Consider the following 24,751-nt stretch of genomic DNA (forward strand, 5'->3'; position numbering starts at 1 on the left):
GAGATAATTTATTGCCTCTACGTACTTTTTTTACGCGCCCCCCCCCCCCCCCCCTCACCACACCCAAACTCATTTCGCTTTCCAAGCTTTCACCCTGGTTATCGAGGATCTGCAATCAATTTCACTGTTTTAACATGCACCATATGAGATCCATTAGCTGCCTGAGCTTCCCCCCCCCCCCCGTTCACTCACTCAGTCTGGGTGGAAAGAGTATTTCCTGGAGGCCAGGACCTGCTTTGCTGCGAGGGGGTCCCCCTTCGCCGAGGGAAACCAGAACTGGCATCTCCGCGGCGACGATCCCCGGCGGGTCTGCCTCTCGCCGGGGCTGGTAAGGTTCGCGGCTGCCCGTCCGCGGGCTCGATCACCGAGGCTGTAAATAAAAAAAAAAACAAAACTAAAAAAAAACAAACTAAACAAAAACTTTTAAAAATCAGTTCCCAGCCGGGGCTCTCCCCCGTTCGGCAGACGGTCTTAAAGCAGCAGCGTCGGCTGCCTGGTGTCTGTTAGGTCCCCGTTAGTCTCCGTTTGAGAAAAAGGTGCTTTCCCAGTTCAGCTGAGTGCCCACTGCTGGCTTTAGCCAAGCCCATTGATAGCTCTGCTGTCACATGTCATGCAGCGCAGTCTCTCCTTCTCTCTCTCTCTCTCTCTCTTGCTCTGATGCAGACGCGCAAACGCGCAGGCTATCAGCAAACACAGTCACACAGTGGAGGCAGACACCCAGAGTTCTTATAGAGGACCGCCAAGGGGCTGAGCAATTATCTGGCAGCCTATCGCAGAGCAGGGCAGTGTCCAATTACAGACTTCTGAACTGAGAGGTTAGAGAAAGGACACCCATTCAGAAAAAAGGAAAAGAGAGAGAGGGAGAGAGAGAGAGTGGTGGTGGTGGCGGAGAAAACGCCTAGGCTGTGCCTCTGGTCTTTAACAGCAGGAAACTCCCCTGCCCGAGTGACTGAGGAATAATGGGCAGGGTCTCTAAAAAAAGGCAGGAGCCTTGCACGTTTCGGAGAGCCCCCCCACATCAGCGCACTTTAAAGTGGGTTTACTGCTTCAGGCTCCACTTACAGCAAACCCCCTCACTGTTACTCTCTCTGAGCACACTGCCGGAGTGCTCGTGCTCACATTCACACTAAAGAGTGCACACTTAAGCACACACATACATTCACACAAGACATATGTATTCTTGTGAATGCATATGTTAATTTTCAAAGCATTTGTTCAAGTTCTTATTTCCTTTTAAATGCTTAAATCCATTTAAATAATATACATATTTATATCATGTAATGCATATACATTTTAGTATATATTAATTACATATAATAATACATTTTAAATTCATTTTACAAATCATTTACAATTTAATTAGAAAAAGAAACATTCTTGTGCATGAACTACATTTACAGCTACCTTAATCTGTACTGAAATAGTATAAACAATTCTGCACAAACTTTATGCCATAGAATTCTTTCCTAAAACTGGGAAAGACCCGGCAAAGGCATTGAAAGGCTTGTTGAACACTCAATCAGCTAGGTAAGAGGACTTAAGAAAAAGAAAATTTAAAGACAAAAAGAAAAAAAAATTAAAGTTACACAAATATAATGTAATTCCAATGTAATGTAATTAAATTAATTTGACATAAAAAACTATATACACAATTACATTTTAAACATGACAAAAATGAGCATACAATTTGAACATCATAGCAAAAACAAGCTCAGCTGATATATGATGAGCTATGTATTTATTCAGCCCAGGACACAATTATTATTATTATTATTATTATTATTATTATTATTATTATTATTATTTCCAATAGCCAGTTTTAGCCAGTTGAAGATGAAAGGGTGTGTTTAAAAAAAGAAAGAGATATCTTGGCATATATTTGTGAATCCAAGTTAAGGACAACTGACTGGGTTAAACCCAGAGCTTAAATACAGAAAACCTATAAAGACAAAACTAATATTGAAGTTTGTTTGATGCCATTTGGGATTTCTCAAAGTGGGGACTTGGCGCTGTTGAATTATAACAGACTTTAGTCCCTCCGGACCTGGGTATGAAAACCTGGATCTGTTTCAGCTGGCGGTGCTAGCGTTGTGATTGCCACTCCAGCCGTCTGGAAAAAGTACCTTATTTTACCGTATGGCTCGGAAACCCGACACCATGAGAGAATCGCTCGCAGACCTCCAATTAAATCACACAGGTTAAAGAATATTCAATCGTACAGATTAAAGAATGAATCAAGATCTTAACCTGCCTTCATCTCCCCACCCGGTAGGATTCCTTTCTGGACCGAAACTGCTCTTTAAAGCACATGCTTTTGCCATTAGTCACGCGAACGGAGTGACTCATCTTTAAGTTACCCTTAACCAAGCCACACCACTTCCATTCAACTTTTCACTTTTCTGTTTTTTTTTTTTGCCTAAGAATATGGTTATGAGCAATGCAGTGATGTACTGACTTGCCGGCGTCCGTCCTCATGGTGTACGACAAAGAACAGTCATTGGCCATGAAAAAAAGCTTGTTCTGAATATTTTCAGGGGACAGACTGAGTCATGTACAAGAGAAAGGGGAAGAAAAGGGAGACTGACCTTTTGGGAGACTACATATTCGTGTTTTTTATTTATTAAAGTCATACGTACAAAATGTTCAATGTTAAGTTACAGCAGACCAATAAGTACCGTGTGTATTCAAGAGTTGTCTATAAGAGGTGATTTTACACATAACATTTTTATTTGCAGTTTCTTAACTATTTAAAAGTAAAATAAATATATCTTGTCTAGTATTCAGTTTCATTACAGTGTCGTGTCTTTATAATATATTTTTCTGATTATTTTTAGAGAAAACATCTAATTCTGCTAATAGAAAATAATAGAACATACGCCTTGGTTTAAGCCTTGTTAAATTATGGATAAAGACATACTCTATTACTTTATTATAGTTGTTGAGTTTATATGTTACTGGTTAACTGGTTTTCAATATTACAAAAATTTAACAAATGTAAAATTTAAATTTACAAATAAACTGCTGTATAATGTTGCATTTCATTAAGTAATAATATTGAATTTACTGAACTTGATTTTTATTAAAATTAGATCTTATTGAAATTGAATGATTTTATGGAGTAGATTTCAAAATGTAAAATTAAACAGAATCCATACTGTTTAGTGCAAAAGAGTTTTAACATAACCTCTATGAGTTATATGAAAACAACTGTTTTCATAAAACTACCCTTATCACTTTAAAACCCTAAAACAGTCATCAATGCAACTATTTCATCCCATGGGTTGGACATAATTAAACTAAAATTCGGAATACAATAAACTGACCTTCTCAATGTCTTTGAAAAACCCAATACAGTAATGTCATCCAATGTACAGATGCAGAAATAATTATATCTATCATATATCTATAAATACATGCACAAAGTATAAACCTTTAAATCAACTGATGTGTTTTTAAAGCGTTTATAAGTGGTCTACAGTTTAGTGAGGTGAATGTGTATACGGTGTGTGTGTGTGCGTGCGCATGTGTGGGTGTGCATGTTTGTGTGCATGCGTGTGCCTGTGTGTGTGCGTGTGCGCGTGCGTGTGCGTGTGCAGGTGGTGTGCGAACAGCTCCTCAGGTGCGAAAGCTGCTGTGATGTCACTATGAAACAGAAACACGGTTGGCCATCTGGGTCCAAGCAGCTTGGCTGCGCGCAGTCCTCCAGAGCACCGAGTGGAGCCAGAGGCAGCGGAGCCAAGCACAGGAGGAGGTGAATCACACATCTCTATGTGTCACCACACCACTCGCCCTTTCTCAAATAAGCATTTTTCATTTGTTTTCGGTGGGTGCTGTTTTGGTAAGGGAGGGAGGTAAACGCTAGTGACTCAGGTTGATTACAGTGTAACTAAAGAACGCATGAGAAGACTCCATGTCAAAACCTCTCATTATCTTTTCTGGTCTACACCCTAGGTTAGTACTGAGAATGTTTTCTGAACATTTAGGATGCACGTAGCACTCATTGTTGGAATTCCGATATTGATTGATTTATCTCCCAGATAACCCTTATTGGAAATGTAATATACTCCAATGTGTTATAAAGATTTTGACTTTTTAGAAAATGTAATAAATATATTTCATTGCAATGTGTTTTAAAAAATTAACTTCATATTTGCTCCACTATTTTGAGGTATTGCAATAATGTGCGGTCTTGATAATATGTTTTATTTAAATAAATTATCATATGTTCCATTTCTGTAAAGGAATGCTAGCTTAAATTAAGATGTGTTTTACTTTATGAGAGCAGTATCATACATACTGCAATCATCTCTTGCACTATTCAGTTTGTCACACTAGCTAAAATAAAGTTTTGAATATATTCAATTTTCATTTTTACAAATATGTATCTACAAAACATTTTATAAATAGTTACAACTATTAACAAATAGATATTCAGTAGATCACAACTGTATTACAGTGTAACTCAACTCTGCAGAGAATCTGTTCTGAAATAGAAAATTGCAACAAATTAAATGCATGATGTGCTTAAGTGTTAGACACATTAGTCATCGTGTCTGTCACCGCATTACAACTTGCCTACTGAGAATTTAGCACTTCACACAAACAAAACGGCATAAATCTTTAATGAAACAATACTCACTGTTTCAAGGTTCAGATAATTAGAACACAAATATTACTATAGGATTCACATTTGATGAATTAATGAAAACATTTAATTTTGTATGTATTTGTTTTTCTCAAATAAAATATATGAAAATAAGCACAATTAACTGCAACATTTAATTCCTTACTTGCTCTGCTTGGACTCTGTGTGTACTCTTTGGAGTATGAACTTCTCTCCAGAGCAGCAAAGACCTTAGCTACGAACTGTGTGAAAGCACTACAGCAAAAGAAGAAAAAAATACACCCTGGCTGTCCCATTGACAGAAAAACCCAAATTCTTGACATTCCGCAGACTTAGAGGTGTGACCTAGAGCTTCCAGATGCCATGTGAATGTTGTTAGATTGGACACTGTCTCTGTCCTGAAGAAGCAAGTGAGAAATGTCAGGTATAGATGTTCTTGGCACAAATGTGAGGTCAGATCTGTGGTGGGTTCACCACATAAAAAAAACAAATACTTTACATCCCTGATTTATTTTAAATATTTCATTTAAAATATATTGTTGCATTATAAATAACCCAACTTAAAGTCAATGTTTTATGTGCTGTTCAAATGTGCAGTGATTTTGCATTTGCATTTCGCCAGTTTGAAATGTAATCACTGTAAACATTAAAAAAAAACTACTAAATCCTCAATGTTTAAATGAATTAATACATTTTAATTAATTTTGACTTCTTGAATACAGCTGTTGGACTTCCTGGTTCTAAATAACAAGGTATATAAAGAAAAAAATGTAATCTCTTTGGTTGCATTTTACTTAAAGGGGATCTTCACTCTAAAATCAGTTGTTGATGGTAAACTTTTGTACAGTAATTAAAACCTACCGATCATCAAGACATCAGTCTCTCATTCTGAAAAACATCTGCTGAGTAACCAGGTCACCAGGACTGCCATACCCACTCTCGAAGAGGCAGCAACACACACCTGAATCCGAGCAGCACGCTTTGCATGCAAAGTAACCCGCTAAAAAACCAGAGCTCAGAATGCATGTTTTTTTTAAAAAACCTTACTTACCTTACCTTAACTGTGGAAGGACCGACATGTAACAGTAAATTAGGACATAGCTTTCATTTAAAAGCTCAAGATAATTTGGCAATATTACAGTAAAATGATGTAAAACTGTAATATTAAGTTGAAATCAACTTCCCCCTGACAAAGAAACAAAGCAACAATTACACTGAAATTAAGTGGTGTAAGAGCTGCAGAGTCCTATCCTATTGTTCTAAATGAGCAAAGAGGCAAAGACATTATCCCATTAAAAAAAAAGAAATGAATAATTAGACTGATATTATTGATAGTGCATTTACTGAAATGCATTTATAATCAGCGCAATTTCTGCCTTGAATGGCAACAATTCAATCGTCCTTCTTTTAATGATAGAGCATAAACACTGCAAAAACGCAAAGCCGGAAACCCAGTACCTGGCAGCTGCCTACATGTATTGATGACCTTGTGACTGTAAATGAATGTATTCATTTACATACAGAGTATACATGCATAATCCACATCTAGTCTCCATATTGTATCTTTTTAAAAGAAAGCACAAACCCAACTCTGCATGCTGGAAAAATAAAAAAAAAACAAGAACAAGAAATGTGCAAATGGAATATTGATTGAGGCTAATTCATTCTGTTTATACTTCAATTTAAACTGCTAATGCCACTAATAGCCTTTTCTCAATTAGTAGATTGGGACGCTGGTCCCACTACAAGCAGAGGCGTCACTAGGGGGGGTGCGGGGGGTGTGGACCGCACTGGGTGACACCATCAGAGGGGGATGACACCGAAATGACTGGCAATAAACTTTTTGTGCAGTGTTGTGTGTTACGACGGGTTGAAACAGGTAATTTCCCCGATGCAGTTTACTGCCGGTCGTTTTAATTAGCGGTATTAATGTGACGAGAAGCGCTTTGTCGATTGGAATGCATAACCCCGGTCGGCAACATCCAAAGGACCAACCCCCCTCCAACCCCCACCCCCCAGTCAAGAACATCCAACAGCACGCCCCCGCCCCCCACACCCCGGTCGACAACATCGAGTGACACCAACAGTCGACCGCACCGGGTGTCACCAACCCTAGTGAAGCCACTGACTACAAGGTGTGAGTTACACTGCGAGGGATCTACTACTTATTATCTCAGTTATTTATAAGCGAAATTATTTTTTTATTGCATAGTTAAAATAAGCAGCAGATCCTTTTTAGAACCTGTGTACCCCACACATTGTGTTCATATATTTTACAAAACGATATTACAGTAAACTGGATGCCTGTTAGCCAATAAGGAATGACTATGGTAACATGTCAGGGCATCACTGTTTCCTCGCTGTTTGTGAGAGGGCTGTATGCCAAGGGGTACTCAGGCAGAATGCAGCTGGGGTGATTTCACATCTTAGCTTGTAAAATAAGGGCTTTTCCCGCATTCCTCTCCCGTGTGACACAAGTCCCAAATCAAGAGACAGAAATCAAGCGACATAGGGGACACCCTCATGGCTATGCCAATCCTCTGCTTTAAAAGAGCTGACATGGGTACAGAAAATGGAAGGTCACTCATTCGCATGTTAAGTAGTGGGCATAGCTGCAGGAAGCACTTAAACTAAACAAACAAAAACTAAACCACAAAAAAACCAAGCATTAATTAAAGAATGAATTCCATGAGCCACAATCCACTCATTTTTATTGTACGGGCAGCTTGCTAATGTCAGGTTCCTGCTTTTCAAATATCTCTGTTCCCCCCTATTTAGATTAAATGAGTACTTGTCAAAGTCAGTTGGTTTTTTGAGACAGCACCTTCATGTTTTGCAGTAATCGGGAGAATGCCAGCGCACAATGTGTTTATCTTTATTCTTGAGATATTTTACCTAAAGAGACAGAAATCACTCTTTATGAGGAATCTGCATCAAATTGAAGAGTAGAAAATAAGGAACAAACAAAATGGTTGTATTTTAAAATGGCATATGCTATCTGTAAATTAATTTAGCAACAACAACAACAACAACAACAATAATAATAATAATAGATTTTTACTTTGACTACATCAAAAAAGGCTTCAGGAAAATATTGTATGTTAAAAAATATGTCGGAGAATTACAAACGATTTCCTCTCTTGGTCGATACAAATGTCAGCAAGTTATATGGGGTTCACAACTAAACTGCACCTATGCCTCCCTGCCTGGCTCACAGCACTGGTGCTGATCCAGGAGCGCGGCGGGGTGTGGTGGTCTGGGGGGTGTGGGGGGATGTATCATGCAGGGCGTGGGGGGATGTTGACGGGGGTGGGGTGCTGGGGAATGCGGTGCCGTACTGCCTCCCAGAGCCGTGAGCCAGCGAGTCTGCGGCTCCACCCGTAGGGCTGTGCCTTTAAAGGTGTGAGAGGAAATGCAACTGTGATCGCAGCTTTCTCCACCCACAGCCTCCGCCTCTCTCTCGCTCCTTCTCCCTCTTTCTCTCCCTCCCTATCTCTCTCTCTCTCTCTCTATATATATATATATATATATATGAACTGTTGTCCCTCTTCCTCTTAAATTCAAAGTCAAATGTACTCTATTTCCAAGGCAACCGAAGTCATGTTGCACAAACAGATGGCATTGAACAACATCCCTGCCACATAAGAAAGATGAAGAGCAAAAAAAAAAAATAGGAGCCAAATCAATGTCTCCTTCTCGCTCTCTCCCCCTCCCTCCATTGCCCACACACTCCGCCCGCCCAGCCGGCCCACTGGCTCCCAGCCCTGTAAACTCAGGATGCGGGACCCCGCCAGGCTCCCCCCCTCCTCCCCTCCCCCCCCAGGGGACCCCCGGCGCACAGCTCCGCTCTGACCCCGGTCCCCTCCTCGCACATCCTGTGAGTGGGCCGGGCCGCTCGCGGAGAACGCAACGCCGCCCCGCGCCGCCGAGCCAGAGGCAGCGGCATCCGCCCTCATCCTGGAAGCCCCGGCCACGCTCTTTTCAAACATTCCATTCTCCCCCCCCCCCCCCCCCCCCCCCGTCCCCCCGTCCCCCGTCCCCCTTTGCCCCACCTCACCTCGTCCTTGTCCCGCTGTAGCCAAGAGGGCTTCCTGTGCGCACTACCTCGGCCTCTGTCATCCACCCCACGCCCCACGCCCGCCCTCAGTGCTCCGGACTCTGCGTCCCGACCCCCCGCCCTGAGTGGGGTAACTCCCCGTCGCTTCCTGGGGTGCGCCTCCTATGATCTCATCACCTCAGCAGGGCTGGTAGAGTCGCCCAATCACCCCTGGGGAAGCAACAGCTGAGAAGGACTGAGTAAATTCCTGAACCTGACAGGTTTTTTACAGAGGCAGGAGGGGAAGGGGGTTTCTGTCCTAAGAGGAAAGTGTGTCTTAATAATAATACTAATACTACTATAATAATAATAATAATAATAATAATAATAATACAATAAAAAAAATATATACTTTATAATTCAAGGACCCAAAGGCACCTCACAATATTGCTCCAAAACAATCCAAAAAAAAGCCAAATACAGCTGAATGAGGGTAGAATATCATCTGTATACCTGACTGACTTAGAAGCACAGAGGACCAGTCTAGCCATATCCTCTTGGGGTCGGTAAACAAAAGGATAGGGACCCTGCCCTTTGTGTCCATTAACCTCCCCCCCCCCCCCCCCGCCCCCCCCCCCCACCCCCCCCCACACGCGTAAGGCGCAATATCAAGACTCAGACCCGGAACACTCAGAACCGTCCACTCAGCAGATAATCCGTTCTGCTGCCTCTATCGGATCGGGGATGATGGAAAGACTACTGTCTGCTGGAGATTGAGTTCATTGATATTGTGCAAGGCTGGAACTGGCCGTGGATTGGGCTATCGGTCATACAGACGAGCACCCTTCACCCACTACGCCAACACCCTTAATGTCTACAGGCAGGTGGCGGTATTGACAACGTCACAAGACTATATGTAATTTTCGTTAAAGTTAAATTAAATAAATATAAAAGCTCTGTCACTTTACTGAGCAGATTTGAGTATATCTGGTTACAATCATTGCACAATTCAAACATCACTGTAGCATTAAGGTACTCCAAATAACAGAATCTGATGCTACCTATACTTGAATATATAGATTAGCATTGTTAATGATCTCCTAATGAGCTGCAGTGTCTGCTGGTTTTTGGTGTGTTTCAGCACAAGTGTTATGTTTCAGCACAAGTCATTGATTGGCTAAAGAGTCCACACACCTTGTTCTCAAGGCCTTAATTGGCTACTGATAGAAAAGAAACCGCAATAACCTGCAAACACTGCAGCCCTCCAGGACAGGAGTTTGACACCCCTGTCCTACACGAAACAGGGCTTTATTCAGACTTTGGCAGATTTACCCATCAGCTAAAGATGTTTTTGATAAATGAAGTTATGTTTTCAGGCATTCAGGAGGCACTTTCTTGAACAGAGAAATGTAAATTTGTTCAGGATGAGCACATGTCCATAAGTGGGCAAAAATACTGGTAGTGTAGTTCTTACACCGCATTTTTAGTGTCTCTGACTCCTCCAAACAGAAATGATACTTTAACTTCGATTAACCAAATTAAAGCACTAATGTAATCCAGAAGCCTGCTCATTCCTGGTTGAATATTATAAGGTGTTACCTTAAAACTGAAAGTGTTAAAAATCCTCAACTTATGAGTGCATTCTCATGGTTCTCCCTATGTAACGCTTGTGTGTTAAAATTAGGGGCAAGTTCATCATTTAAATAATGAGGCTGGCAGGCACCTCAAGGTGTTTATCTCTCTCCACTTTACATTCTGAACCTACAAATGTGTGAAATAGGTTATTTATATATAGACCCACTCACGCAAACACTATATTCCGGACTACACAAAAGTCTGGAAAACAACACCACCATTTCACAAAATGGAATATTCAGCATTCAGTAATAACAGCGCTAGTTGAGAAAATGAGCCATTTGGTGCAAAATCCAAACACATTATTGTGTACACTGCAATGCCTATTCTACTGTTCAGCACATGCTAAATGCAAACAAAAACTAAAAGTTACCAATAAATCTATAATATTTTATGTGTGTGACAGAAAACCGCGACAGTAGATAAACCACATAGAGAGAACAACCAATCAAACAGTCCGAGGCTTTCTTAAAAAGCAATTGTGTCTGCTCTCTCTCTCTCTCTCTCTCTCCCACACACACACATACACACACACACGCACACACGCACACACACACACGCACGCACGCATGCACGCAGAGCAGCAGCGCTGCCTCTGTTTTGGCTTTAGAGGAGGGTGAGTCACAGGTCCCCAGCCCACACGCCCCATCCCGCCCTGCCACAGGTGTGGGTGTCGAAGCCTCCCTGGCAGAGCACTTCAAGCCGGGCCCAGATCCGCAGCGCGGAGACCGCAGCCCATATGCCGGGAGCCTTTATTCTCCCACATGCAGCCTGCCCACGACTGGGGCCCACACTGATGATGTCATCTGCCTTATGTGAGAGGAGGGAGGGGTCATGCGGGGGAGTGTGTGGGTGGCTGTTTTCGATTTGCTGTTGATCTTTTCTTTGCGAATAAGAATGTGTTTCTTTTTTTTGTTGGGGGGGGGGGGCGGGGGGGCGGTTATGGCTTGTTGGTAACCTGGTGAGTTATAAAGTGCTTGTTTATATCATAAACAACTGTGTGGAAAATAGGAAGCAAATTAATTGCATAAGAGTACAGAAGACATGCTGTCTCTGACACTTTTGAGGCATGTGATGAAGCATTGGGGAGTCCTTAACAGTAAAAGGAAATAAGAGAACTACCAGATTAAAAAAAACTGAAAATGAAATCATTTTTAGTGTGATTACTTTATACCAGAAATGATTTTTAATTCAAGTGTACTTCAATAAAGCCTGTCTTTCTCAACAGAGCCTGCATGCATCACTGTCACTTACCAGGCTACCTGTAAGGTCTGTTCTGCCCTTCTCACTCCACAGTATGATGAAGTGCTTTCATCGCGCCTAGGAGCCAAAAGCTATTCGACATAACAGCACCAAAATTGTTGTCGGGACTATAAAACTGTTTGTGCTCAGGGTAGGAAAATAACCTGTCAAGTAAGCGCCCACATAATGTGCCTACGGTGCTGGTAAGATCAGACCTGACACCAGAGCCAGACAAAGAGTTTATTGTTTTGATAGTGCAGCGAACGCGGAGCACGGTCAGTGTGACAGAAAGACAAACTCAGCTCATCACCCTAACACGGGAGCAGAACGGCGATAGCTACACAGAGTTCCATTACCGGCCATGACTCTGGCCTCATTTTAGCATTGTGCTCGTTTCAGTCCTAACTACGTTCCATCATAAATATGTGTACAGAATTCAGACAAGCTCTTTGCTTCGGGGAGATGCCTTTTCATTACTGTGCAGCTATTTTAAAGAAAATGCTTTCCTTGGCCAGGGTAAAGAAGTGATGGAAATCATCCATGAGATTTGGAAGTCAATACCATTTCTATACAGCCAATTCAGGACAGAAATACCCATGGTGTTCTATGTGGATTTTCCATTTCGTTCCATTTAATTTAAATTTGTTTCTTGCGTAGACTGGCCCCTAACCCTGTCACCCATAACTGCAAAAACATACATTAAAGCACACATATGCCATTCAGAAGATGAGGATGGGTTGCGAAATTCAAAACGAGAAACCAAAAAACAATTTTCAAATCAGCTTAAGACGTAATTTCGCAGTTTTCTGAATTTACCCTTTAATTTTGTTGAACCGTATGCACTATACAAGGAGACAGAGCAGCTGGATTATAATCTGTGAAGCCTGCTGCGTATGTTAGTTGGTGGGGGTGGGGATGGGGGAAGGGAGGTTGAGCTATGCCCACTTGTAGGCGTAATGCTCTTTCCTTTTCATTGGGCCCACAGCTCTCCAGCACCCCTCAAGTGGCTATCCACCTCTCTCTCTCTTTCAGGCTTTTACCTTCCACAACAGACACGGTTGCTTTTATCTCTCAGTCTTCCTCGCCTCTTATTCTTTCTGTTCGTTCTCCCCCTACACAGTAAAATGCTAGATTGTTTAAATCGACTCGAGTACGTTTTACTCTGACGTTTCATTTTTTATTTAAACTTTATTTAATCAAGCAGGGCAACTGAGAACTCTTATCTTTAGCAGTAACGACCTGGGAAACGGAAGTAGATAAGAACGTAAGGGACTGTGCAGCCAGTCATATGTAGGAAGCAATGAGGTGGACAGATACAGCGAGCCAATTTCATGAGACGTTGACCAGGACACCAAGGACGACGCCGCTATTCTTTCGGAAAGTGTTGTGGGGTCTTTAATGACCAAAGTGAATCTGGAACTCGGCTTAATGTCTCGAAAGACGGCACCATCTGCAGCACAATTCCCCCATCAATACTTCCCAGAAGCAGGGATGGGCAATTCCATTCCTGGAGGGCAGGCATGCATGCAGCCATTTCCTCCAGTAATCCTTGTTCAATTACCTAATTAGCTGTACATATCAACAGTAGCTAGCTCATAAGTGAGACCAAGGTAAAACATTTAACACGGGGAAACAAACTGTAATTCATTAGCTTATCAATAAATGAGCAGAGCGGGACAATAATTAAGAGCAGAAGAAGAAACCCAGAAACAAATGTGGCCTTCATTGCCCACCCCAGTTAAAGAGGTTTAGTGTGTCTGACGTTTCACAGAGAGCTATCTGAAGCAATAAACAAAAGAAACATACAGTAAAAAATACACTTAATAGTTGTGTTTAAGGAAAAAATCATCTTTAAATTGAGAAAGCAAAGAAGACAACTTGTTTTTACCTGGTAGTGCTCATCTTACACTGCAACTCGGCACTTCCCAGTTCCAATTCATCATTGTTGGTTGTTCCTCAGCCTACAACCAAGGAGAGAAATGTGTTTAATTCACTCCCCACATAAGTGTGGTCAGACTAATAAAAACTCATATAAAAAGATTTCTTGAAATGATAAATAACCCCAATTATCAAAATGTCAAAAAGAATGTTTCTTAAGAGTATGCCTCTTAAAATGATCTCTTGAAAGGATATATTTTCAATTATCATAACTTCATTACATCAAAAACATGCTCAAAAAATCTAATTGAATTGATCCCAAAAATACAAAGAAGTAGAATTATTTTTTCATTGTTGCCTATTGACTGGCTTTGCCTTTATTAAACGGGGAGTTACAGTGTTCTATCATTGCAAAAAAAAAAATGTTTTGATAATTGTTTAAGCTAAATCTGAAAAGAAAAAAAAGCATCGCGTTTTTGAGTCTGTGAAGCCCGAGGTGGAATGCTGAGTGTGCCGCGAAGGACACAGACACTGCACAGACGGATATAGATATCTCTCATATGGCCCTAAGTTCTAGACACAGAGATGTTCCCATCTCACCAGCAACCCCCCACCCCCCCCAAAAAAAAAGGAAACCAAAAAAATAAAAATAAACACCATTCAAATTCCCGTTGAATCCATAAAATAGAAACACTACCCCAAGCAGAGTCTCCTAAGGTCAAAAGTAAGCAGCCTTGAAGCAAACTGTAAGGCCTGCTTCTCAGAGAAGAGCTTTAGGAAGCAATCCAAGTTTTGCATGTTAATCCGAAGGGATCTGGCATCGCACCACAACCGCCAGCCGTTTAGGTGTTCTCTGGCCCTTTGGGTCCTATAAGGCATCCCTGCCCGAGAGGCTGAGCGTGACCTATCTGAAGAGGTTCTGCCACATTACGTGTGCACACGCCTCAAGGCAGTCACGTGACAATGTGATGTCACAGGGTCCAGGAACGTCAGCTAAGCTACTGGCATTGAATGGATGGCTTCTGTAATTTTAACATGTGATATAGAGAAAGGATCCAAAAAATAAATGAAAATTACATGCAGTAAAGGTCAATGTTTGATGTTAATTTAACTCTAACAGTGTCATGTGACTCCGACAGGGATTAAATGTACTCTATCAGAGTGAAATGTACCCTGTAAGAGTTGATTTAACATTTCACATTGTATTTTTCTTATGAAGATTCAGTGGCTATGTGCTTGCTGCCTTTGCTGTTCAGAATATTTTTTTGGTTTTGAACACAGATAAAATTATAGTAGGAAGTACCATTTGTTGAAATTCTGATACTTAAATGTATTATGTAAATTTTTTAAAGATTTAGCACACAGGTTAAAAGACCACCATTATGCAGGCTGTAAATGCGCTCACAAATACATTCACACACATCACACACACACACATTTCAAAATCAAATTTCAAAAATATTATCAACAAAAATGGCTGCTTAGATTTGATCTCAGACAAGTCTGACACTTGCAACTGTGAGAAAAAATCTAACTTGTCTATCCCAGTCAGCAAATCAATGAAAATAACAGAATTTTTCACAGAGATGCCTGTTTCCAAGGTTTTCCATGAGAGAATGATGAAAAAGGTATATGTGGCCACAAGTACTTCACTGGCTTCAAAAACTTATTCTGGCTTGATCCAGCCATTTTGCAAATCCGGTTCCTGTTCATAGCTGCTATGGATTCAAAGGTTAATTAATTTTCCTTAATATTCTCACTCATTCATTCACACTTGTTCATATATGGCAAACATGGATAATTATCCTGGATTTAACAGACTCAAATTAGAATTTGTCATAGTGCATTACTGCGTGGTAATATTGTAAGAAGAAAAAAAAGCACTTAAAAAGAAAAAAACAATCAATGAGCTAATTCGCTGGGTTCTGTTACTGATATACATTAATTTATTCTGTAAACATTCAAACATTCTTTAAATAATTTTTAATTCAATGCAGCAACTTCTATGAAAACCCTCAATATAAGAAAAGGACAGTTTACATGATTAGAGTTCACATTGTTTTGCTGGTACATGATTAGTATTAGTAATATACATAAAAATATGCAGTCCTACTCTTTCATTGCATTGCTTGTTTCCCCTGGAAAATGTTGCAATTTTGTTTCTGAAATCTGTGATTCCCAGAACATATAATTATCTGCCTTATCATGAAAATGCAACACATGTGAACTTAAATTAAAGCAATACATGAAAAACAATATTTGGAGCCAATATGTATAACAGTGATCTGAAGCTACCCTCTAATGATAATGAAAAGTACCGCATGCTTTATGTTTAATGGCACAAGTGTAGAAAATCACATGATGATTTCCAATAACCACTTGAGCCCTCCATAACACGTATTAAACACAGTCTAATTTAAATGCTGCCAGAGAGTGATTTTACATTCATGACATGTTGTGGAAAGACGACCACTCTAAAATAATACAAATAGCTACATTCTGTCAATCATATATGTAGCATAGCAGTAGCAATATTCACTAAACATTCATTTTCATGCACTGCATTGCCAAATTACAAAACTTTTATGACAATCAGTAACGAAATGATTGCTACATTGCTATTAATAGTTATTTATGTATAATTAGCATTTTTCTTGTACCATGTGTGACAATAGCCATTCATTCCTTTGTAAAAATGGAATACAATATTAGATTTGTTTGTAAAGATTGCAAAGCATTGAAAGAGTTGGGATTATTCTGTGACTGTGATAATCAATAAATTAATTTCAGTTACATCTTTATTTATGTGTAATAAACATACTGTTACCTTGTTTGCCAACTATGCCAGTGCAAGCTAATGTATTTTTGCAAAAAAAAAATAAAATAAAATAAACCATGTAAAAACGCCGTTCCTTATGGAAGTTCTGGCAATTTTAAAGCTCAAAAAACTTTTATGTGGCTCGATAGTGCCCCCTCTTGGAAAAGGTTTGTATGCGGTAAACACATTGGCCTACCCCATGGATTTCAAAATGCTCTCTAGAAATTTAAAATAAACAAATAGATATAAGAATGTATATTCTAAATACAAAATACATATCAGAGAATGTCTGCATTCAGACAGCTATGGCATGTCTACTAACATTCTACCGTTTACATGGTTATACGGAAATAGTAATCATATTCCTCTGCGTATCAACCACGATCATTACACTTTCATCTATGACCTCAGCTAATTATTTAAGTATGGATATTATGCATGACATTTAAACTGGTATTTAAATTCCAACTGACAGAAATTGTGGATATAAAACATAGTTGGCATACGGAAATATAATATCAAGCAGCATTTTGGAAATTAGGTTTTCCTTGAGCTCACACTACAATGATGCATACAACTTTAAACAGGCTATATTGCATATAAAATACAATAATATAATAGCAATATTGAAAATAATAACTTCCTACTTCTAACATCGCAACATGAAACTTGGCATAAAGCAGTTAAAACAGATTTAAAAAGATAAACAGATTAGGAAACGGATTTTACCAAACGGGCTAAAGATGTAGCATTTAAATTGTCCTATCATAAAAGGCTAGTTCAACCTCTTGATCGCTGAAATGTTTTGTCATTTAAAATGTAATCTACATGTAAAATCTGTAAGGCTACAGTTGTAGCGCAGTTTTATTTTATCTGCAAAGTGTTACATCCCCTCTTAGTTTAAATCCAGGGTGTATCTTAAATTATCTAAGTGAAAGTGTACAGTGAGTCAACATCAGCTGCTCGACTAACGCCAGTAGCTACAATCATCGAACTAACAGCTTGGTTGGGCTACAAAGCGATCTGTCAAATGAAAAAGCATATCAACTCCAACTGCATGACAACGAAATGAAACGGAAAAGTATCGACCCCCTTCTTGCCCCCCTCTTTCCCAGTCTTCCCTGCCAGCTCTCTTTTCCATGTTTTATTCCCCCCTCTCACTCCGCTCTTTCAGTCACGGGGTCTCCCCGGGGTAATCGCATTCCAAAACACACACAAGAATTTCCTTCTCCGCAGTTCACATACCACCCCTCCTCCCGTAACTTCAAGAAAAGGAAAAACACACTCAAAGTCCGTCTCGCCGACAGGTCTACCTTCAGCTGTTGTACCGGTTGTCTTTAACACGTTAATTTCTCAGTCTTTGCTTTTAAACATTAAAGCCACAGTGGAGAAATGTCCGCATTCCAACGATTTCAAACAAGTTTTCCCTGGCCATGAGGCATTTCTAGCTACAGAGCACGCACTGCAGGGACCACACACTTTGTTGCTGCACCTACAATCATGCAGAAGACCCCAGGTCTCGTTCTACCGGCCTTTCATAACAAAGCCGTGTTGGGTCCGCTGAGTCATAGAACTAAAATAACAGAAACGAAGCATCGGGTTCAGACAAGTGCAAACGGGCACGTTTTTTTTTTCTTTCTCTCTTTTATTACAAAAGAACAATTTGCCTAAACGCCTGTGAATGCTATCATTAGCTCCACACCTAATTTCGTTTGGAGTCGAAAATATATCGGGGAAAAAAAAACTATATATGAACTTGGATTTTCTGAAATTATACACTCATTTTGGGGATATGAAGGCGCGCTGCAATCGAGCCAAATGATTAAAAAAAAAAACCTCACTACCTTTTATTCGCTCCGTCCCCGCTGTAGAGCTGCGTTCTTCAGCTGCCGCGGTCCGCTTAACGAGTCTGGGGGTTACAGAGTGCAGACGTAGTCTACTACTGCAGGCTCAGTCAGGCTATTCTCCAAAAGCCGGAACAGAGAATAGCAGAATAGACCACGAGCCAGCACCCGAAAGGAGAACGAAATTGTTCCAGAAACGAGAGAAAAAGGCACCACACCAGTTGAAAATGCACTTAATGTTAATGATGTCATCACTCACTCATCTGCCTGTCATTTCCCTTTCCTCCCCTTATCGTCTGCCTCGAGGCTTTTCACGTCGCGCATACCAAAGCAGTAGGAAATGCCACTCGTTTTAATGCTCTCCGCGAGGCGCACGCTGCCCATTCACATGAGCACGACTCAGCCCCCAATGACTGCACACCCAACCACACAGTCACTCCTGAAATCCCCTTACACTGCCGGGGCCGTCCCCAGAGCGAGGGGTCGTAAATATATTTCGCGCAGGAATTTCAGACAGGAAAGTCCTCGCTTACACGGAGGCGATACTGTTTTGAGATATGAAAAGGCAAAATAAAATGAAGTAATTTCTCAGAATCGCAGATTCGGTTTTATCGAATGTACACGTATTTTCTCATAAATGCAGTAATGTCTCCCACCATTAATTAATCTGGAGATCTCAACATAAAGCTATAATGAAGAAAAGTGTATAGCTACACACGCCACATGTAATGAAAAAAAAGCAATCATAAGCTAATGCAATCAATGCAAACTGGTTTTGATCTTGAAGCTGTCTTTTGAATATTAGACTTGCATTGCACCGAGGAACAAAATAAACAAAGCCCTAACAAGATTCTCCAATGAGTTATGTGGCTGACATCCTTATCAATAGTAATAGACGGCAAGATGGATAGCTAATAGACGGCAAGACTGTTACTCTTTAGAAGACAAGTAACCGACCTTGAAAACCATCTATCATGGTTCTTGATTCCAGTTTTTATAGACTCTTAGAGCCAAAGACAGAAAATCAAATATGTTTAGTTATTAATAATGTGTTGTAGGTCTTAAATCTGAATGAAATATACAATAATACTAATTGTATATTTCCTGAAAAAAGTGTAGTATAGGATAAAAATAACAATCTAAAAAAACCCTGAAGAATACCTTCTTATTGAACTTTGGAAACAACAGTTGCAAGGTGGCAAAAATGTATGATCGAGGTTAAATCATTTCATAAACTACTCAGGAAGCCACATCTGCAAATTTCCAGTAGTCTGTTAACAATTTCTGAAGTCCCCTTAAAGGGAAGACAACTACGGTTTTGAAAGTGAGATGGGGCCCCTCCCTAAATTATGAATGTTGTTTATATTACAGATACGGGGACTTTGTAGGGGAATGTGACAAGCTAGCAATCACAAGAATGGGAGTTTACCTAACCACCCTCAGCCACTAATTAAGGATTTGAATCATTTCTTCAGAAACACATCCTAAACGTTTCGGGTGGGGTGACTTCCTGAGAGGTAGAAGGCAATTTGCATAAATTTACAAACTGACAAAAGATTCCCGAAGGGGCTTCCTTTTTTCATTGTCATTTTTTTTTTACTCTTCAGAGACTGTCTCTCATTTCTTTGAGGGTTCTTCCTGAGAAAGTGATTATGTTTGGATAATTGTAAATGCATTGAGGACTCTTCCAGAAAAAGAGATGATGTGTAAGTACTTGTAATTCCCCCCTTCTAGTGAAAGTGATATTTGAGAAGTTGTACTTTTCTGCAGCATGGAATGTGACACCCATTTTAAAATTTGCCTCATAAATACATCAATGCAAATTATAATTTGGTTTCTGTCTTCCATTTCTTAACACAGTTCATTGGCTACAAATGTGTTGTCCCAGAATAGCATAAAGATTTTATCAATTTTTTTTGTAACTGTTAATTTTAATATTGGAGTGATTTGACACAAATTATGTTATAGCACACATAGAATAATGCTGTACATGTATTTCTTTGAGTTGACAACACTGGTAAGTTTCTCTTTTCCCATAAATGAAACCTATCTTTAGCATGTAAACCCCCTAAAACTCTTAAAACTGTGTCTGCCTCTGTTTCGCGGAAGACTTGAACAGTTCACGAGGTTACCTAACCACACTGTCAGAGCAGTGTGTATTTGACACACATTCACTTTCACTGTTTACAGGAGACATGTGCTTTGGCTTTTCTGATAATAATCCTTATAATTATTTATCTAATATGCACTAAACATAAAAATTTTAGCTGTTTAAAAAATGTATTTATTTATTTTGCAAAAGGTTTTACTATATTTGGATATCAATCAATCAATCAATCAATGAACCTTTATTTAATTCTCGGACGACACATTGAAGCCACCAGGATATATCTAGGTCCCAGAATTGCCTGTGTATATAAATTCCAAATCACAAATATGACATTTATGATTGACTGTTAAATGTCAGACAGATGTAAACTTATGTACAGAAGACTCAAGTCATTTTTATTTATGCAAAATAAAAAATGAATCTGAAATACGTAACATGGCGAATGTAAAAATATGCACTGTCCTCTCATAATATAACATCCTACTGTGGTCATTTATTATGCACAACAGACCCACAAGGATAAACTGGGGTTTGAAATTCAATAGTCTAGCTCAAAATTTATTTTCCTCTGTCCATAGCATTGCAGGGGTGTAGCTGCATGTTAACTGAAAGACTGAGACTGACAGGAGGACCATGGAAATGAATTTATTTCCTCCGGCCAATAGAACACCTATAGCCAGGCTTCACTGTTGGCGCAGCCAATTCTGATTGATATCTGCTTAAAAAAACAGTAAAATTTTATTTCCTAGCACTGAGCTTTGGGAATTTTAAATATGCATAAAGTACTGTATGTTCGAATGCTGTTACAATGACTGTACAAATGCATATTTCTTTTTTCACAGTTCTAATCTCAATTTAGGGTACAGTATATCAGGTAATATCCTTGCAAATGAAACCACCTGACATTGGTGTACAAGCATGCATTTGAAATGTATACTGTACTGTATGTTTACCTTTAGGTGGTCACAACTCAACGATTATGTCAGGTGGAAACATTTTTAAACAGTTGTTTTTATAACAAAATCACCCAATAAGGAAAGTGCACAAGGAAATGTTTACCGTGTCTGCTTGACAGACCACTGGCTACACTGCGTCCTGTTCATATGACCAAATTTAATTCAAAACCAATTAAAGCTCCATTATCGAATCCATTTTTCACCAATGTGGTCAAAATACGAAGCCAATAATTGTTTCTCACAAGCAATGCAGCAATGTAGGTGTTTTTTCTTTGTCTAATGTCTCCTCATGTGTCGATTTGTCAAGTTATTGTGTCACTTGAACAATATTTTCAAATTTTGTGGACCAATCAGGGACATCACTGCCTAGTCACAGCGCATCACTGCTGAGGGGGGGAGGGGCAGTGGGAGGGATGCTGAATATCACATGCTTAGTTGTTGACCTGGACCTGGCCCAAACTTGATGCCCAAATAAGATTCCCCCCATTTCTCAATAGCGCAGTCTGGCTCCAGTTTGTACATCATGGCCGCACAATAACTACACTTCTGTGACTTCAAAACAATTTGCAAATCCATGGGAAGTCATTAGGTGTCATCACGGTCACTTTCTCCATATTTCTTTACAGTCTAGGACAATGACATTTCCATTCCTCTGTCAGCAGAGCTAAATGTGACTGAATATATGTTGCCGTGGACATAAAAACATTGTGTGACTATTGGAACAGACTCTTCAGCCTATCACAAACAATTGTGAACCATTTTGCATAGAAGATACTCCTCATTTCCTTTGCTAAAACTAATCATTGTACTCACAGTCACCATTTTTGTTGCACCTCCAGAAAAGAATAGAACCTTTCAAATTGCCTTTGCACATTATAGTGCAAGCACTACAGCGTATAGAAAGGCAAACAGGTGTGATTGATCCTAGGAAGGATCCTCAGCATTTGAAGCCCAGCTTGTTTTATAATTCATCCAAAATGTGCTGTCACCATCTAGTGGCTTGGAGGTCTCAATGGTCAGACTGATATCAGGAATTAGGCTTGTTGAGACTGATAAGGCAATGGCAATGGTAGCAAAGACGACGTTATCTTTAGGCAGAACATGGCCCACCACCTCACTATTTGTGTAATTTAGACTGTAAAGCTCAGCAGCTATGTACACACCTATAGCACAGCACTATTTTCACTTGAAAGTACCATTGGTCCCTTATCTTGCTCTTTCTTCACAGTTTATAAATACTATGGTTAAGTTCCACCTCTGCAATTCTAATTGGTCAGTGCTTGTAGCCCCACCCAGTGCTAAACACATACCACCGTGGTTTATGTAGTTGAAAGGTCAGAAACCAGTGATTTAAAGAACTATGCCAACAACACCGTATTTAAAAAGCTGAGTAGAGATTTGTGTGTGTGTGTGTGTGTACGTGCGTGCGCGTGTGTGTGTCTGTGGGAGTCTGTTTGCATGTGGATGCATGTATGCATGTGTGGGTGGTGGTGTATATATTTGCAAGCAAAGCATAACATAAAAAAAACCTCAATTTAATATACAACCAGAATCACAAGCTAAACCAGTGATACAAGGTAGGCTGAATAGCTAAGCAAAGCAAACAGACAAATTCTCAGTTTAAAACATGAAAAAGAATAAATGGAAACCATATATAATCATGAATATGAAGGAATCTTCCTCACATCAATGAATTCACCGCCTGCCACAAATGAAATTGCATGTCTATCTAGCAATGCCAGCATATTGGACATATTTGAACATTTCAGCGCAGTTGCAATGGTAATTTATGGAAAACCTAGCTCTGCCACACAACAGCCTGTTCCAAGCTGAACAGCTGAAGACACACTCATGCCTTTCAAAAAAGTCAAAACCTGCTAGGTGCCTGTCAGCAAACCACCGCACAAACACGTCCCCTAGTATTCGGGAGGTAAAGTGCTGAACTGGGAGATTGGTGCTCCGTGAAGGGTAAATATAATCAATGGTTGAGAGTGACAGGGCGGAAACATGTTAGGTGCCAGCCTGCTTCCCAGGGCTTATCAGACAGCACTGCTGGGTTTCCCACCCTGTGCTCATTTACGGACCCCCCCCCCCCCCCCATTTGCCGTGAGCAACTGTCTCCAGCACAACCTGAAATACCAGCTCGGTCTGTGGATTTCCCCACTCGGAAAAGGGATTCATTCCCAGGGATCTGACCCTCTTACATGTCCTCTGGGTTTTGTCCTTGTGCTTCAGATGAAATTCACTGCATTCACCACACCATTCAGTAGGGCTGGTTAAGAGTGCAAAGTATTGCTCTGGGTTTGCCAGGTCTTAGTGTGTGTGTGTCTGTATGTGTGTGTGCATGCATGCACTCGTGTGTGTGTGTGTGTATGCATGTGTGCATCTGTGCACGCATGTGTGTGTGTGTGTGTATGAGTGTGCGTGTGCGTGCACAACGTGTGTGTGTGTGTGTGTGTGTCCGTGCGCTAGAAAGGCTCTGTTATCTCCCAAAAAGGCGTGCACGTGTTCACAGACACACGCATGCATGTGAACTTGAGGTTCACATTCAGTGCCCGGTGCTTTTGTTTCTGGTGAAAGTGTGGTGATTAAACGGGTGTGTAGTTTGTTCGTGCCATCCTGATCACATTTTTCCCTTCTGGTGCTAAGTTTCAGCGGCTTTCACAACAGTAGAAAGGTGTGCGGTATTTACCCTCACTTCAACTGCCATGCAGCTGTAGAGAACAAAGAGAATTTGGTTTTCTGTCCCCCACATTCTTCATTCACACACACACGCACACACGCACACACACACACATAGAATGCACACAACCCAATGCAATTATCTTGTGCTCTGTAACAACTAATATATATGTATATACATATCCTTTCTCCTTAGGTCAAACATGTAAAATTCTTTAAAGGTTGATTAAAACAATTCTCTAAAGTTTACTGGCAGAAGACAACAAATTTGCAAGGCGGGCAATTTAATTTAAATCAAAACTGAATAATATACTTTCATTTCATGCTTCTCCAAAAGCTTCCAGATTCTTCAATCAGTGTGCGAGGAAGAAAATGTTTGAAATAAGTAAGTTCCCACAGTACCTGTAGGCTAGGTTCAGCAGTGACTCCCCGGTGTGTTCTTCAAGAAACGTGCTTTGTCTGCTCCCTCATTCTCGCTCTCTCTTTCTCTCTGTCTTTCACTACCTCTCTCTCTTTCTCTTTCTTTCAGTGTGATGGCTGCTGTCTGACTGCAGTATCCCAGAAAGCCTGCCTGGTTTTCCCAATGTTCTCCAAACCACAGCCACGGTGCGCGTGGTTTGGTTAATCTCCCCCTGTGTCACGGTGCGAGTGATCAATCCGCGGGGCTGTCGAGGCACTTAACTACGGATCCGCTCTCACTCCTCCCCCCCGCCACACGGCCAGTTTGTGAGTGTGTGGGCTTCCTGCCTACACGGCTCTAAGGCAATGTCAGCCCCCACAGCGCCTACCTAACCAGCAGTGTCACCTGACCAGCTCAAACACACGCACTACGCAGCCTCTCCGCCTCTCTCAAGCACATGTACTCACACATACACACAGATATGCACACAGACTCACACACATACACACAAATATGCACACAGACT

General features: G+C 40.5%; 1 long non-coding RNA gene across 1 annotated transcript; it reads right to left on the reverse strand.

Moving 5' to 3' along the window:
- Positions 1–207: 207 nt before the first annotated feature.
- LOC118222644 lies at positions 208–24,567 on the reverse strand. Its single transcript, XR_004764303.1, has 3 exons — positions 24,228–24,567; positions 13,426–13,498; positions 208–370 (listed from the first exon to the last, which is right to left on the reverse strand). It is a non-coding gene; the product is annotated as an uncharacterized LOC118222644 (long non-coding RNA).
- Between the last annotated feature and the right edge of the window lie 184 nt (positions 24,568–24,751).

The sequence above is a fragment of the Anguilla anguilla genome, chromosome 3, assembly GCF_013347855.1.
Source record: "Anguilla anguilla isolate fAngAng1 chromosome 3, fAngAng1.pri, whole genome shotgun sequence".
In the NCBI taxonomy this organism is placed as follows: Eukaryota; Metazoa; Chordata; class Actinopteri; order Anguilliformes; family Anguillidae; genus Anguilla; species Anguilla anguilla.